Source organism: Giraffa tippelskirchi, chromosome 1, assembly GCF_054371585.1.
Source record: "Giraffa tippelskirchi isolate mGirTip1 chromosome 1, T2T-mGirTip1v1.2.pri, whole genome shotgun sequence".
Lineage (NCBI taxonomy): Eukaryota > Metazoa > Chordata > Mammalia > Artiodactyla > Giraffidae > Giraffa > Giraffa tippelskirchi.
This window is the reverse complement of record NC_137275.1, coordinates 136007058-136022843: the sequence shown is the minus strand read 5'-3', so window position 1 is coordinate 136022843 and position 15786 is coordinate 136007058. Positions and strand designations below refer to the sequence as shown.

The following is a 15786-nucleotide window of genomic DNA, read 5'->3' as shown; positions in this document are numbered from 1 at the left end:
CCCAGAGTAACACCTCCTTCCCTCGACTCAACCACACCTGCCCTAACCCTGGCTCTGAGATTCCAAAAATACATGGAACAATTCATTTTCTAACTATATTCCCTAGAGAATCAGAAATATATCTTTAGCATGATACTCTTTTCATCTCCATCACTGCCATGTGAGTGACAGAATGCAAACAGACTGATGGGACATGCTGCAAAATTAATATCTAAAAGAGAAATAATATGCAGTTGCTTTCCCCCCCCACAAGTCCCTTTAGGATCTACAAAGGAAAAGCCATAATGCATTCATAATGCATGTAGTTATAAAATGAAAATGAAGAGACACTGAGACTTTTTGACAAAGGCTGACAGGGTAATGCACAGCACTGGTTTAGCCTCATTGCTTGACTTCACAGGCACACTTGCTACTCAGAATCAATGTTCTCTATGGTGATGACCTCCCAAAACTAGCCCATAAGCACTGGTTCACTCTAGGAACTGAGGCAGTGACGTGCATGAATGCAGATACTTAGGTATGAATTCTGCTTCTGTTATTTGCTACCCATGCGGGTTGAGGTTAATTATTTAATTTTTCTAATCTTCAGGAGGATCATCTATAAAGCATACACACTAGAAAATTTCTCCTAGAACTCTAGAAGAGAATGTCATTGTAACCTACTTAGCACAAAATTTAGCACATGTTATGAGCTCACAAAACGGTGATTATTAATGTAACTACTAAACAGAGAATATAACATGATTTTAACTATAACTTGCTACTAAGTAGGCCAATATGTGGATGCTAAGTTGCTTCAGTCATGTCCTACTCTTTGCAACCCTATGGGACCTTAGCCCACCAGGCTCCTCTGTTCATGGGATTCTCCAGGCAAGAATACTGGAGTGGGTTGCTGTGCCCTCCTCCTACAGGGGATTTTCCCAATCCAGGGATCAAACCCGAGTCTTTTATGTCTCCTGCATTAGCAGGTGGGTTCTTTACCACTGGCGCCACCTGAGGAGCCCGAGTATGGCAATGTTTTTTGTTAAAATGGGAAAATATGAATTTCAAGGTTCACTTTCAGATGTTAGAGCATCACTTCTTTTACCTGGCAGTCAGAAAAAGGCTTTATCTTTTATTACAACCTTAGAATTTGGTTTTAGTAGAGGTAGTTGGGAAATAGAAAAGTAGGGGGTACACCAAAAATAAGTAACTCTACAAAGTACTATCTTTCTTTTGAGTGTGGTCTGTAGTTTACAAAGCTTGCCTATACAAACTAGTTGCTTATCTCCACTGACTTTCTAGAATCATAGTTTATAAAAATTCCAATGAAGCTGGAGTTTCTACAGACGTTCTTTCTACATGATCTGAGAAGCTGTCTTCCACAGGCTTTTGAGGGTATTTGAGGTGCAGATATTCTCCTGTCCTCCCCTCTGTGTTTCCTAAGCCCCCACACAGCATTACCCAAGGATACTGCCTGCTTGCTATCTTGCTTCTCCTTCTCTCTCACCATGCTTGTCTCTATCTCATCTTCTTCATTCCTACGTATGATTTCCAAACACAATCAGAAATATATAGGGATAAACTGACAGGGCATTGGAGGCAGAGATGTAGGATAGCATAAAAACAATCGGATGTAAATATTAGACAACATATTTTATACTCTTTTTTCCTATGAGCCATGTGCTATGGTATTTTCTACCCTGTAGTCTGTCCTACCCTAGCTTATCCTACCTTATCCTGCTCTGCCCTGTCCTGTCTTATCCTATCATATCCATTCCATTCCATTCAGGATGGCTAATATTACAAAGAACACAAATGGAGAAAAGGAATCCCTCATACTTTGTTGGTGGGAACGTAAATTGGGAGAGCGACTGTAGAAAACAGTATGGAGGTTTCTCAAAAAACTAAAAATAGAACTATCACATGACCCAGCATTTGTATTATTGCGTATATATCCGAAAAAACTGAAAATACTAATTTGAAAAAAATATATGCCTCCACCCTGGCAATGTTCATAGCAGCATTATTTACATTTGCCAAGATATAGAAGCAATTTAAGGGTCCATCAACAGATGAATGGATAAATGAGATGTCACACACACACACATACACACACACAGTGGAATACTTCTCAGCTATTAAAAAGAATGAAATTTTGTCATTTGCAGTAACATATGGATTTGGAGAGCATTATGCTAAGTGAATGAGATAAAGAAAAATTCTGTATGATATCACTTACATGTGGAGTCTGAAAAATACAGCAAACTAGTGAATACAAGAAAAGAGAAGCAGACTCACAAATACAGAGAAAAAACTAGTGGTTACTAGTGGGGAGATGGTGAGAAGGAATATGGGAGTGAGGAGTGGAAGAAAGACTGGATGTAAGAAAGACTTAAGGATGTATTGTACAACATGGGGGGATCGATATTCTATAATGACTGTAAATGGAAAGCAATATTTAAATATTCTACCACTTTTTTAATATAAAAAATAAAAAATGCTGGAGCCATCACTAAACTGATTTCATAATCCTATAATGAACCATGAGCCATGATTAAGGCACTGTTCTAGATCCCCTTATCTATTCTACTTGGAGCAGCCAGAGGTCACAGCTTAGGGTCTTGATTTTTCAAACCAGAAAAAGCTATCTGCTTCAGCAAAGCTATTTTGCTCCTTTCTTAGACTGTGAAGCTAGATGATTATTTAATCATTTTACATTTTTTTTCTTTCTGTTGCACACATTATTTCATGCATTTTTAACAGTAATTTTATGAGTTCAGTAAAACAGACTTTTATAAACTTCTATATCTTGTAAAGATGAAGAAACTGAATCTTAGGTTGAGTGATTTTTGAAGGTCACACATCTCGTGATTGGCTCTGCTTTAGAATCCAGACTCATGTTCATCTCTTCTCTATTTGCTTCTCCAAGAGCAATAGAGTATCACTTAAATCTCAATTTCCTAAGTAAATACTATTTGCTAAAAATACAGATTTCTGGTCCCCCTTTATACAGAAGCAGAATCTCTAGAGCTGGACATGCAAATATGTGATCTTAAAATGGTTCAGAACTGATATAGATCAAACTAAGTGTATATTCTCACTACAGAGAGAGAGAGAGAGAAAGAGAAAGAGAGAGAGAGCGCACGCTTCTTGGGGCTTGAGTAAGGATTTTGTTATTTTGTTTCAAAAGTATGTGAGGGAACACAGCTCCAATACTTTGGCCAAAGTGATACCAAGAGTTGAATCACTGGAATAGACCCTGATGGGAAAGACTGAGAGCAAGGGGAGAAGGGGCAACAGATAAGATGTTTGGATGCATCATTGACTCAATGGACATGAGTTTGAGCAAATTCAGAGAGATAGTGAAGGACAGGGAAGCCTGGTGTGCTGCAGTTCATGGGGCTGCAAAGAGTCAGACACAAATTAGAGACTGACAACAGGAAGTCAAATACAACTGAACACTGTACAAATTATAAATAAACCAAGTACGAAGACTGACTAACAAGAACCAGAACACAAAAACCAAGCCTGTCAGAAAAGGCACTTGGGTTTGAATTGGACTCTAATTCTTCTAGCAGCTAAGATAAATTAAAAGTGCTTTAAAAAGATATCTATATATCTATATATATAGATATATAGAGATATATGTGTGTGTGTATGTATATATATATTTTATTCTGACAGTATTATTTTGGTTCTAATTCTTCCAGCATCGGAGCAAAAGCAAAGATGTCTGCTACATTTCATTTTCTAAGTCAGAACTGAAGGAAAGTGCTTAAACATATGGGTGCTGAGGAAGTCTACAAGTTTGGACACTACTTTCAGATCTCTTACCCCATCCCAGCGTTAACATAATTATAGTATCAATACCAACTGAGTATCTATGCACAATAAGCACGATGAATAGATTTTTCTATTTCATATTCACAAAATTGTTAGGATGCATTTTCAACTTTATGGATAAGGAAACTAAAGTTTCGAGATTTTAATCAATTTATCCAAAGACATACAAAGTAAGTGGAAAAACTGGGATTCAATCTGATACTTCATCTCTAGAGCTTATATTCTGTTGACTCTCAGAAAAACGGTAAGTAAAATAACCATGACACGCATGCATGAGTCCTTTGAGAAAGAGAATGAAAGCAAAGATGAGAAAACAGAGAAAAGGAACAGTGTATGAGAAAATCAGAAAATCAGGCTGAATCAGCCATTATTTACCAGGAGGGGGCAGTGCATAGTCCCTGTGTGTGTGCACTCGTGTGTGCGTGCATGCTAAGTCACTTCAGTCATGTTCCACTCTTTGCGATCACATGGACTGAACATGGGATTCTCCAGGCAAGAATACCAGGGTAGGTTGCCGTGTGCTCCTCCAAGGGATCTTCCAGATCCAGGGATCGAACTTGAGTCTCTTTATGTCTCCTGCATGGCAGGCAGATTCTTTACCACTAGTGCCACCTGAGAACCTGTGCTGGGGAATAATTTGATTTGAGCCAATATAGGACATGTAGACATGTCTTCCAAGTCCTGGATTATCTCTGGCTCCCAATGACAAGTGTTTAGGTAATGCCAATACTAACAGAGGTCCGAGTTTCTTGAGAAATATGAAAAAACTCAGTTTAATCAGTTCTAAAATGTAGAACGCAGGAATTTATTTTTATTTGTCCTTTCATTGGATCACATATTAATCATCCCCATTCGATTCACTAGCATTAGTTAGTTAGACGAGACTATGTGGGTATGTTCACTTGAAAAAATTCTTTATTTCAGACAAACTGCATTTAAAAAAAAAACAATTCTACTAGTGTCTTCATGATTAATTTCTGAAACTTCTGTTCTATATTCATTAGATATCTTTAGGCTGACAATGATTTTGTGTAGATTTAAGCATAACATTTAAAGATATTTTGTTTTATGATAAATAACATATGATTGAAATATAGTATGCAATTATACACATGCCATACTATATATCTATATCCATACCTATATTTTGAAGGCTAAGGAGTTTTGCACCCTTTGTAAACTCAGCTTCCTTTCCTATAAAGAATTGGACTCCTAGATTTGGCTCCCATGTCTAAGACCTGAAAATATGTTCAAAATTGTATGATGTGCTGTTTGAGTTTCTTGGGTATAAACTGAAAAACTCTTCTACATATATTAATGCTTTATATATAAGATCAGTTTTTCCTACAATAACCTTTTATACTATATACCCTGACGTGTTGTTACCTTTGTATTATGCCCATTAGACAAAGGTACATGAAGATATATTCTTTGCAAAGCAATTAGCACAATGCTCAGTACTTAGTAAGTGCTAAGAAATGTTTCTCTCCTTTCTTCCTTTCTAAACCCAAACCCTTCTCCATTGTATGATCTGTGTCTGTCTCTTTGCTTTGTTCTTCTTTCGAGCCCATATTCACACTATGTTTCCAGCACTGCCTTTATCCCCAAACAGGAGATTGTTTTGAAATTGCCTTTTTATTAAAGAAAGCTTAGAAGAGGAAATATGTATTGTAATTATGTTCATTAGGTACAAAAATGTATTTTCTCTATTTGCTCTTGGTCATGTGAGTCACCAGGAGAAATATTACTACTTTACTTTTCTTCTATTTTAAAATAGTAGCTATTCTAAGCTTCCTGAGAGACTGAAATATACTGTGAACTATAGAATGCAGTCCCCCTAAACTCCTCTGACTCACTGAGAAGCTTTACATGATTAGATGTTATAGTCTATTCTATGAGAGCAAAGGATGTACCATCCATGACTGAGTAGAAATATTTTTTCATTCTTTTGTGCAAGAGTTTGGTTTTTTTTCAGATACTGTCTCTCTGTTCTGAGAACCATCTACTGCTGTTTGCTTTATTTTTCCTCTATATTGTTTTCAAACTGGGATACTAGGTAAGATGAACACCACAGTCAAAATGGCACCATGCTGCTGAATCTGACATCAAGCACTTTTGGTGGTCCACAGGAAACAGCATCACTTTATTCTGTGTTTAATGTCTAAGACAGGGAATCAGCAGAGGCACCTGCCATTTTATACAACTCTCTAATCTTCCTCTTTATTAGCTGTCTGGCAACATCATTACACTGACTGCATGGTTTAAATCTTGTTCACTCTTGTAATATAAAAAGACAAGGGAATGTCTCTGAAGAGACGAACTTAGTCTCTTCTACTGTAGACAGTTTTTTTTTTTTTTTTCAATGTAATTTGCCTTGAAACAAAAATGCTTTTATATTTTCACAGGAAAAGAGACCATCTCTTTGCCTTCTGAGTAAGTATTTTGCATTACAATTGTCCAGATGTTCAAGATGCCTACTGAAGCTTTCTCTGTTTAACAGCTAATTCTCTAGATCAGTTGTTTAAAAAGGCACATATTATAGTATATATCCTCATTCATTTACTTATTTATTTCATTCATTCAAATAACATCTATTGAGTTCTTGCTATGAATCACACACTAGGCTAGGTACTGTGAATACCAAAAAGAAAAAGGATACTTTTATTTGAGCAAACAAATAGGCAAGATAAATTTACAAAAAGATAAATTGTAACACAATATGTTAAGTGTTACTATGTGAGTATGAGCTGAATGTCCTAGGAACACACAAGGATTCCTGTTCAAGTTTGAATAGGAAAGGAGGAGATTTCATGGAGGAGGAAGAGTTATTTGAGCTCCACTTAGCCAGTGTGTGTCTGTGATGAGATAAGGGGGAGGACATTCTTAATAGGTTAGTGTGGCTGAAACAAAGTAGCTTGGTAGGAGAACAGGACAGAAGACTGGAATGCCACTTGGATCACAATGTGAAAAATTAATTGTAGTCAATCAATTGGAATTAACTGTCTAGGGAAGGGATGGCCAATGTAAATATGGCTAAAAGGTAAGAACTGGATCTAGGCTACAGAGGTGGTCTGTATCTTCAAACAGTGCATGATAAGTCGCTTCAGGCATCTCCGACTCTGTGACCGCATGGAACTGTAGTGCACCAGGCTCCTCTGTCCATGGGATTCTCCAGGCGAGAATACTGGAGTGAGCTGCCATTCCCTCCACCAGAGGATCTTCCCAACCCAGGGATTGAACCTTTGTCTCTTATGTCTCCTGTACTGGAAGGCAGGTTCTTCATCACTAGCACTACTTTGGGAAGCTCCATCTTGAAACAGGCTTCATAGCAAAACAAGAAGGGCCATTACTAGAGGGCAAATCTGCAACATCCTATGACATAAGATCCTGGAGCCACACTGCTGTCCTAAAAGGGGGCTCTGGCTGGCCTGAATGAGGGGAGAAACAGCAATAGCATGGGAAGAGAAGGAGGGCAACTGAAGGAAATTGGGAGAAAGCTAAGCCAGGGAGGGCCAGAAAAAGACGAGGCCACAGAAAGCAAAGAGTGGTTTGGGGTAGGGTTTTTTCACCTGTGTGGGAGTTTAACCTTCCCTTTCAGTGTTAAAGAATCAGAATAAGAGCTAAGAGCAAAGTTTCCATCAGTCAGGAGCCCAGTTTTTCCCTCCTCTCCAGCCTATGGAAAGTGTACCTAGTTTGAGACTAACTCAGGAGCCTTAGAGGGCTTCCCAGGTGGTGCTAGTGGTAAAGAACCCACCCGCCAATGCAGGAGACTTAAGAGATGCAGGTTTGATCCCTGGATCAGGAAGATCCCCTGAAGAAAGACAGGGCAACCCACACTAGTATTCTTGCCTGGAGAATCCCATAGACAGGAGAGCCTGGTGGGCTCCAGTCCATAAGGTCACAAAGAGTCGAACATGGCTGAAGCGACTTAGCATGAATGCAGAAGCCTTAGAGCAGAGAGAGGGGAGAAAAGAAGGGTGTGTCCAGGTGGAGGAATTAAACAAATCAGTTTCTGCTTGTGTGTGTGATGAGGGAAGCGTGGTTTCCATAGCAAACGAGTGCTGGGTCTGTCCTTTCCCAAGAAAGCTGCACTGCTTTCAAATGAGATGTTAGGAGTCTGCCCTTGAAGTTTATGGGAGTCTTCAAACTTTTTCACAGTGTTAAATCTAGGGTTACATTTGGCTGAGATGGTTGCAATTCTGCTTTTTTTTTTTTTACATTTTTCTTAGTGCTGAAAGCAATCAAAGCCTATTGCTTTCTCTTAAATTTCTGCAGCCACTGTACTAAAAGAGCTATACCCCACCTCCCTGCTGGTCTCTGCATTTGTGGAGTGGACACAGAACATAGCATCATCAGGTCCATAGGAAAGAATGGACCCCCTATTGTTAGCATTTCCTCTATATTTCACCCCTGTTCATGATCCTCAGGCTATGTTGGAAGACTACCATAGAGGAACTCACAAGTTACCTGTGCCTTGGGTACAACATTTTTATAGTAACGTTTCTCCTTATATTGAGCTGGGTATGTTTCCATGAACCTTCTGGCTTCTTACTTTATCACTTGGTACCATAAGCTTAATCAGATCTCTCTTCCATCTGAGACCCCTTCATATATTTGAAAACAGCTAACACACTTCTCAGCTCCTTCAAGAAGGGAATGAAGACTCACTGCTTTCTGTCACATATTAAGCTGGGATCATTCACCTGACTTGGCTCCTTTAAGACAAAGATCAACATGAAAATCAATAAATAAGCAAACAAACCAGGAAAAAATAAGAAGAAAAGAGAAATTAATCCCAAGGTAAGACCAAGATTTAATGCTAGAGTAAATTACACAATTAGTTGTATCAAAAATACATTTAAATTTAGCAGTGCTATAATAATACAGTAGCATTAGACTGATAATACCTCACCAATGGATTCAATTAGAAGTGAATCCATCTTTCTGCCCACTACACATGGTTCCTCTGCCTAACTGCTACTAATAGTGCAATTCTGAGTCCATCACCATCCTCGTTACTGTACATGCATATAAGTGTACATGCACTTATATGTATATAAATGTATACTAACATACAGAATATAAATGGCTGAGACAAGATTTACTAACATGTGACTACCCTTAGTATTTCCAGAGTCTGTCTTGATTTTAATTTTTCTCACTGAAAAATTTGGATAATGTGCCAAGATAAAATCAGACTGATGGTAGAGACAGAGGGAAAGTTTAGGCAGAAAATCCAGGTTGAACTACATAATAAAACGTTGGAAGAGGAGAAAGAGATATACACAACAAAACTGTGAGAACTGGGGCATAAGAGGAGTTTAATATTTTTCTTTGTGAGAATGTTCAAAATATTGCCTGTTGTAAATAAAGGAAAGATGGGGAAAAGGAGCTATTAATTTGATCATCTTAAATGATCTATGAAAGAGTCAAGTGAATATCAGAATTCTCTTTAATTAATAATCATTATCTAATCTGTGCTTTTTGAATGACACTCTATTTAGAAGTAAGGAAAAATAGGTTTTTTTTTTAGCCACCTAAATTTGTGGTGCTCAAATCTAAACACAATGCTCCCAGTGTGAAAGAATCCCAGTGCTAAAGAGTCCTGACATGGAAATAAGACCTACATCCTATTTTCACATACACAGGAAGGACAAAGGGAAATTAGATTTAGACTCTAATAAAAAGAAAATTTGTGTTTTTTTTTTATTTGCAATCTTTCTTCTATATTTAAAAAATATGGAGACTTTTCATTCTAATAATTTTCAGTCTCTGGACTCTTCTTTGGAGAAGGAAATGGCAACACACTACAGTATTTTTGCCTGGGAAATCCCATGAGCAGAGGAGTCTGGTGGGTTACAGTCTATGGGGTCACAAAGAGTCAGACACGACTGAGAGACTGAACATGCATGGACCCTTCTTGCTATCTGCTCAAAGATACATTCACATTTTCCAAAGGCCTTCTCTATCGTTACCATTTGCTCTAATGATTCAGCTGGCAAGTCACTAAGCCCAAGTAATTTCAGCTCAATGGAATGGATTAAACATTTCTTTTTGACTACCTTCCTTACACTCATGTCCTAAAATATACATTTATGCAAGTACAGACTATTTCAATGAGTTAATTTTTTGATATGTTTATTCTTCCTCTAATCCCACAGTAAAGTTGGAAAACAAACCAACCCCCAGACAACCCCAAAGCAAAAACAAAAGTCTAATCATATGTGTTTGCTTTTTGGTCACCTTCAGGAGGGAGGGTCTTCTACAAGTAATGTAAATGGAACTCACTGAACTGGAAGAGGTAATGGTTCAGTGCTCTTGACAAGGCTTAGATCAAAATAAGCTGTACAATATTTACTGATTTAGAACTTTCTAAATATGGTAAAAATGCACAGAAATTGTAGCAATGAGCTCTATCCTTATGGAACTCTTGATATAGTCAGGGAAGTAAGACCCTTTGAGAAGGACTTAACAACAGAAGATGAATGACAATTTCAGGCCACAGGATGGTACAGAGTGCAGTGTTTCAAAAATAGTTTCCATTCCAAACAAGACCTTCCTATCTTGGTGAAGAACTGCTTGGTGGTCCAGATTAAGGAGTGAGTAAGGCAATGTGATTGTGGTCTTTATTTGGACACTAGTGTACTCCATGACTTAGGACAGTTAACTTCTGTGGGCCTGAATTTCATTATTTGAGGGGAAAAAAGGGCTAAACTAATATTAGTTTAAAGTAGTTTTTAGATACACAAGTCTGTAACTGATTCCCTTTCATGAGAAGGGCATGAGCAGACCTACAGGGGGTCACACAAGTCATCAGAAACGACCGTGTATGTAAGTGGCCGAGTGTTCAAGGGTAATGTAGACTAGATGTCACTGGCAGGTTCAGTCAAAATGTCAGTATTTCCTGGAGGTGGGTCTGGGACCATCAAGATCTTTTTTCTTTCAATTCCTCCTTGACCACTGTAGTTTTCACAGGATTGGAGATAATTGTTTTATCATGTACTGTGGAGTCAGTGTGAAGACCATAACCACATGTCACCCAGTGATGTTTCAGACACTGATGGATGAGACTACTTGACTCTACAGAGCTGCGCTGCCCCTTTATCCACGTGTGTTTATAAATTAGGTTTTGAGTCTTGCTAACTCAGAGGCCAGATGAAGACATTTCAGTATTTTCCTGCTTTACTTGGATTATGAAATACTTGGCAATTTCTATGACACTGAATTAGAAGTGCCATTTTTTCCTGTTGGATCAAAGGGGGCTCTCTCCCTATAAAAGGTCAAAGTTTAACCTGTATACATATTTGCCAGAACATGTGTCAAGATGAATCCAAGGACTTGTGTGGGAAGCTGACAAATCTCCCCTCCTTGTGCCATCAGTCTGGTGGACCCTGGGGTGTCTGTTGGCTCACCAAGAGAGGCTGAACAAAGTAGGATCTGTTCACTCCAACTCCTTGCATTTGGGCTTACCCTGAGCCCCAGCACCAAGAGGCTCCTGTTGGATGGCCTTTGCATGTTGGTGACATGGTCTGGGGTCAGTGACCAGTCTCTACTGAGAGAGGGATGGCTTTCCTCTAATATGCATGGATAATAGCTACATAAAACACTCTATAGGTCTCACCAAGAGAAAGGGGCTCTAGATGCATTCTTTTATATGGTTCTTCCACTTTGTCATTTTTATTGCCATGGAATAATAACTTCCAACATTTCCTGCAGGTTTCCTCTCTTCCACCAATCTTCATCAGCCTCCCATCCATATATCAGGCCTCACATCACCATGAATGAAGGCACTCTCTGCACACAAAGGCACAGACAATGCTAGTTTCTGTCCGAGTGACATTTGGGAGTTGGCACCAAATCTCTCCTTCCAATGACTTCCTTCTTGCTATTACTCATTCTCTTCTCCACTCCCACCCCACCCCTAGCAATCACTAAAATTGCTTACTTCTCTCACCTTGGTGATGTTTATCAAAATCTTATATTTAGAAAAAAAATAGATACTGTTTACTACCATATGTCTTAACTTGATAGATAGTCCCAGGTTATCTATAATTTCACAGGCAACCAAATGTGACCATAGGGTGAATACATACATCTCTGATGCGGAAAATGAAAGATCATGTCCATAGAGAAGTTTATTTCAGAGAAGTGAAGATGCTGCCTGCCACTAACAATAATGCTTTATAATAACAGTAATCATAGAAAAGTAATAATAATGGCAACAATCATTTACTATATTCTTACAGTATGTCAAAGTGATTTGTAAACACACAATCTCATTTATTCTCTAACAACCTTATGAAGAATGTAGTCTCATTTCTTTCATTTTACAACCGAAGAACGCAGGGACTAGAGATGTTAATAAGCTGGCCCAACGTGCAAAAAATATATGGGTAAATAACATTCAAACTCAGGCACTCTGATTTGAGAGCCCAACTTCTCAACCACTACTCAGCACTTCCCAGTAAGTATTATAATTACATAGATTGACGGCTGAGATAATTTAGACTTCCTTAGATTAAATGACTTAAATTAGATTGGCAGATAGTCACTAGAGTCCCTTCCAATTATGAAAGTTATGTTTCTGAAAACACCTCTGGCAGCAGAATTTTCTGTTGAGGACCTCAAGACTTCAGTTTTTTGGGTTTTTTCAATGCTTTACAGGAAGTCAATTTTAGTAAGGAAAATTCCCTCAAAATTAAAACAGTATTTAGAGTATGAGTTTATAAATTTCTATTCACTAACCATTGCTTAACAGAAAAATTTCAGTCCCTGTTTCCCATGAAGTTTGGTTCAGTCCTTACAAAGAGCCATTTCATGTGTACTTAGAATGCTTTGTTTCTTTTAAAATACAGTGTAATAACACACTTGTCCTTGAAAGTCTTAAGATGGCTTAAATTGTATAGGCAAAGAAGGCCTATAGCTAGACTTGTGAGAAAAGATAACTGATATTATAGATTACAATAAATAGATTACTACTAAACTATGTTACAGTAATCTATAAATAGCAATGCATCTCACACAATAGTAAAAAACATCATACAGTTTATTAGTATGCAGAGAGGAGTCATTTGCTCATTGTCACACTAATGGTTTCTTCTCCACCTCAATTATTTGGGACATATCTTAGTGTATAACTGAGCAATGTGCTGGAAACACTGCTCATGTATCAGATATAGCAAGTTAAACTGAAGACCTGTGATAATAGGTGAAGGTTTATTGTCAGAGATATCAAGGAGCATTGGAAAAATGTGTGGGGTTGGGACTATATTGAAGGTCAGTCAAACAAGGTATGAAGAGCGGAAAATCAGACCACAGAGCCTTGTATGCAGTATGTATGTAATAAGTATTCACTGAAAAAAATATAGATGGTGGATGGATGGTATGATGAGTGGATAGAGTAGAAAACCATTGAATATTACGAATTTCACAATTTTGCCAAGGATTTTATCAGATTATATTCAATTGCTACAGTGTACTTTGTAACAATTTATGTTGTACTTCTCCATCCACGAGTGAGAAAAATAAAAGCATAATGTCTTCTAAGCACTACCTGTGAAAAACTAAGGACATATTTCACTCTGCTTCTTTCATACACTGTTTCATATTAATAAGAGGTGTTAAAACATCATGAAAAGTACCAACCTTGAAAGCTGCATTCTGTTTTTCTCATAACACCTACAAAAAATAAAAAAGACAGGGGAAAAAAAAGGAAATTTAAGTGTAAACCAATTAAGGCAACAGCAGTAAAAAGAACATTAAAAAAAAAAAACAAACTTTTAGCATTTTTTCCTTGACAAAGGAGACACATTTAACTGTGAAGAGAGAAACCCTCTGATGAAACTTTCTCCCCTTAAACTATTTTTAAAAATATTTTGTGCTTTTTGTATTTTGTTAGTTTGCTTTTTATATTTTGTTAGTTTGCTTTCTGTATTTTGTTAGTTTGCTTTTTAAAATTTCTTAAGGGCATAGCAATCACGAATGACAATGAGGAAAGGTACAAGGAGGATGTTTACTAAAAATGATTCGATATAAGGAAAAATTACATAGGCAGGACTTAATCAAATTGTAGAATTCTGCATCACAAGAAGACTGATAAATTCAGACAAGAGTATTTTAAGAGGGTATTACAACTTATGCTCAGATTCTGTGATTTTACTCTTGAATGATGATTAGAACACAGGCTCCTGCTACTTCTCTCTTCTCACTTCCCTGATAATCTGATAATCTGTTCTCCCTTATGGACCAAGTGATCATTGTATTGTTTATAATAACTGTTCTACATTCCTTATGGAAATTGTAATTATGATGCTGAATATTCAAACTGCAAGCCACTTTTCTCAGGGAAATTGTAATTATGATAATGCAATATTTACCCAACCAATGTTTTCTAGTCATTGTTCTCTTTGAGGAATGAGGAGGTGAGGGAAAAACTCTGAAATAAAACATCCTGTTTGGATCTCAGATATGTATTTTGGGAAAGCATAATAATAATAGCATTTGTTATATGGTAGACATGACACAATCAGGCTGCCATGCATATGATATATGGGATATCATGTACAGTTATATGTGAGTTACACACATTTCTCTTTTACCCTACCTACCAACCCCATGAGGTAACTAATATTTTTATTAAAATTTTCTAGGGTCCAGAAGTATTGAGGAATTCACCTAACATCACAGAGCTAGTAAATCAAGAACATCCCAAAGTTAACACAAAAATTATACTATTTCAAAAAATAAACAAAATTCATGGCCAGTCACTGAATCTGATTACGTGAGCTTCTAGGAACATGGGAAGTGGATCTCTACTAACTCATCTGATTTCTCTGATTTATTTCTACTTTGCCAGATCTCTACAACCAGTGCCCCAAACAAAGAGGGGAGGCCTATCATTTCTTCCTTAGGAATTCAGCAGTAGTTGTTTAAGACTTTTTCAAAATTAACAAGAAGTGATTGAGGACCTACCATGCACAGTACTTTGCAGATATGCTTTTATATCCCATAACTCTCCAGGCGAATATTTTCACTGCGATTTTATTAATAAGGAAAATGAATCACACCTGAAGTGATTAATTTACCCAAATTTTCCAAGTTGGCCTCTGTTCTTTTAACTTGGAAAATCAACTAGTCCACCAAAAAGTAATGAAATGATATCAAAGAAATTAAGGGCAAACAAAACAGGAAATTAAAAAAGAAAGAATAATAAGTACATAAATTAGTGAGATTCTAGTAGACCACATTCTAGCCACTGGCTTACCACCATCTTATGCAGCTTGAACAATTCTGGGATCCAGTCTTGGCCCTGCTCTTAGCTTCTGATTCCTGTTTCTGATCCTTGCCCAAGAAGTTCCATTCTCCTCTTACATTTCTTTTTTAGGCCTTAGAATAACTTTCCCTTTTGTTCTCTTGGTGGAGGCTATCTATTTGATTCAGGCCACACAATATATATTTCTGTTTCCCCATGGCCTCATAAAGGTTGATGAGCTGCCCACCTTGGCAGCAACAGGGATCCGTGCTGAACTTCAATTTCAGCACTATCCATAGGGAGACCAACCAGCCACGTGATAGAAAGCTGATTATGACATTGGACTCCTGCCACTTTAAGAACAGTGATTCATTTTGACCTGAACTAAAGCCAGTTCTAAATAAGGGTTTGCTTATCAGCCAGCAGAGTCTTATTCATCATTATCCGAGGGCCTATAGAGTACCTGATTCATCAGTACACGACATGGCATAATATTACCTCTGACCAATGGAAATACACTGGAAGTCAGCAGTGTATATATAATCATGGGATCCGCTCATCTTGATACATACTGCATGAGCTAGAAACTGCTGGCCTGATAGACATATGGAATAGCCTTTTGGAGGGGCAGCTGTAGCACCAGCTTGGAAATGATGTCCTGTGGTGATGGGTGCCATGTAAAGGATGTGGGAAACACACTAAACCCATGA

General features: G+C 37.7%; 1 protein-coding gene across 4 annotated transcripts in view; it reads right to left on the bottom strand.

Moving 5' to 3' along the window:
* The window catches only part of LINGO2 (leucine rich repeat and Ig domain containing 2), a 1356204-nt gene that overhangs the window by 417908 nt on the left and 922510 nt on the right, over positions 1-15786 (bottom strand). For 3 of the 4 annotated variants that reach the window (XM_081497697.1, XM_081497679.1, XM_081497690.1), the window contains one exon: positions 13471-13503. The gene's annotated coding sequence lies outside the window, so the exon portion shown is untranslated. Of the gene's footprint in view, positions 1-8292; positions 8541-13470; positions 13504-15786 lie in introns of all 4 variants that reach the window. The other variant, XM_081497708.1, reaches the window with a different exon arrangement.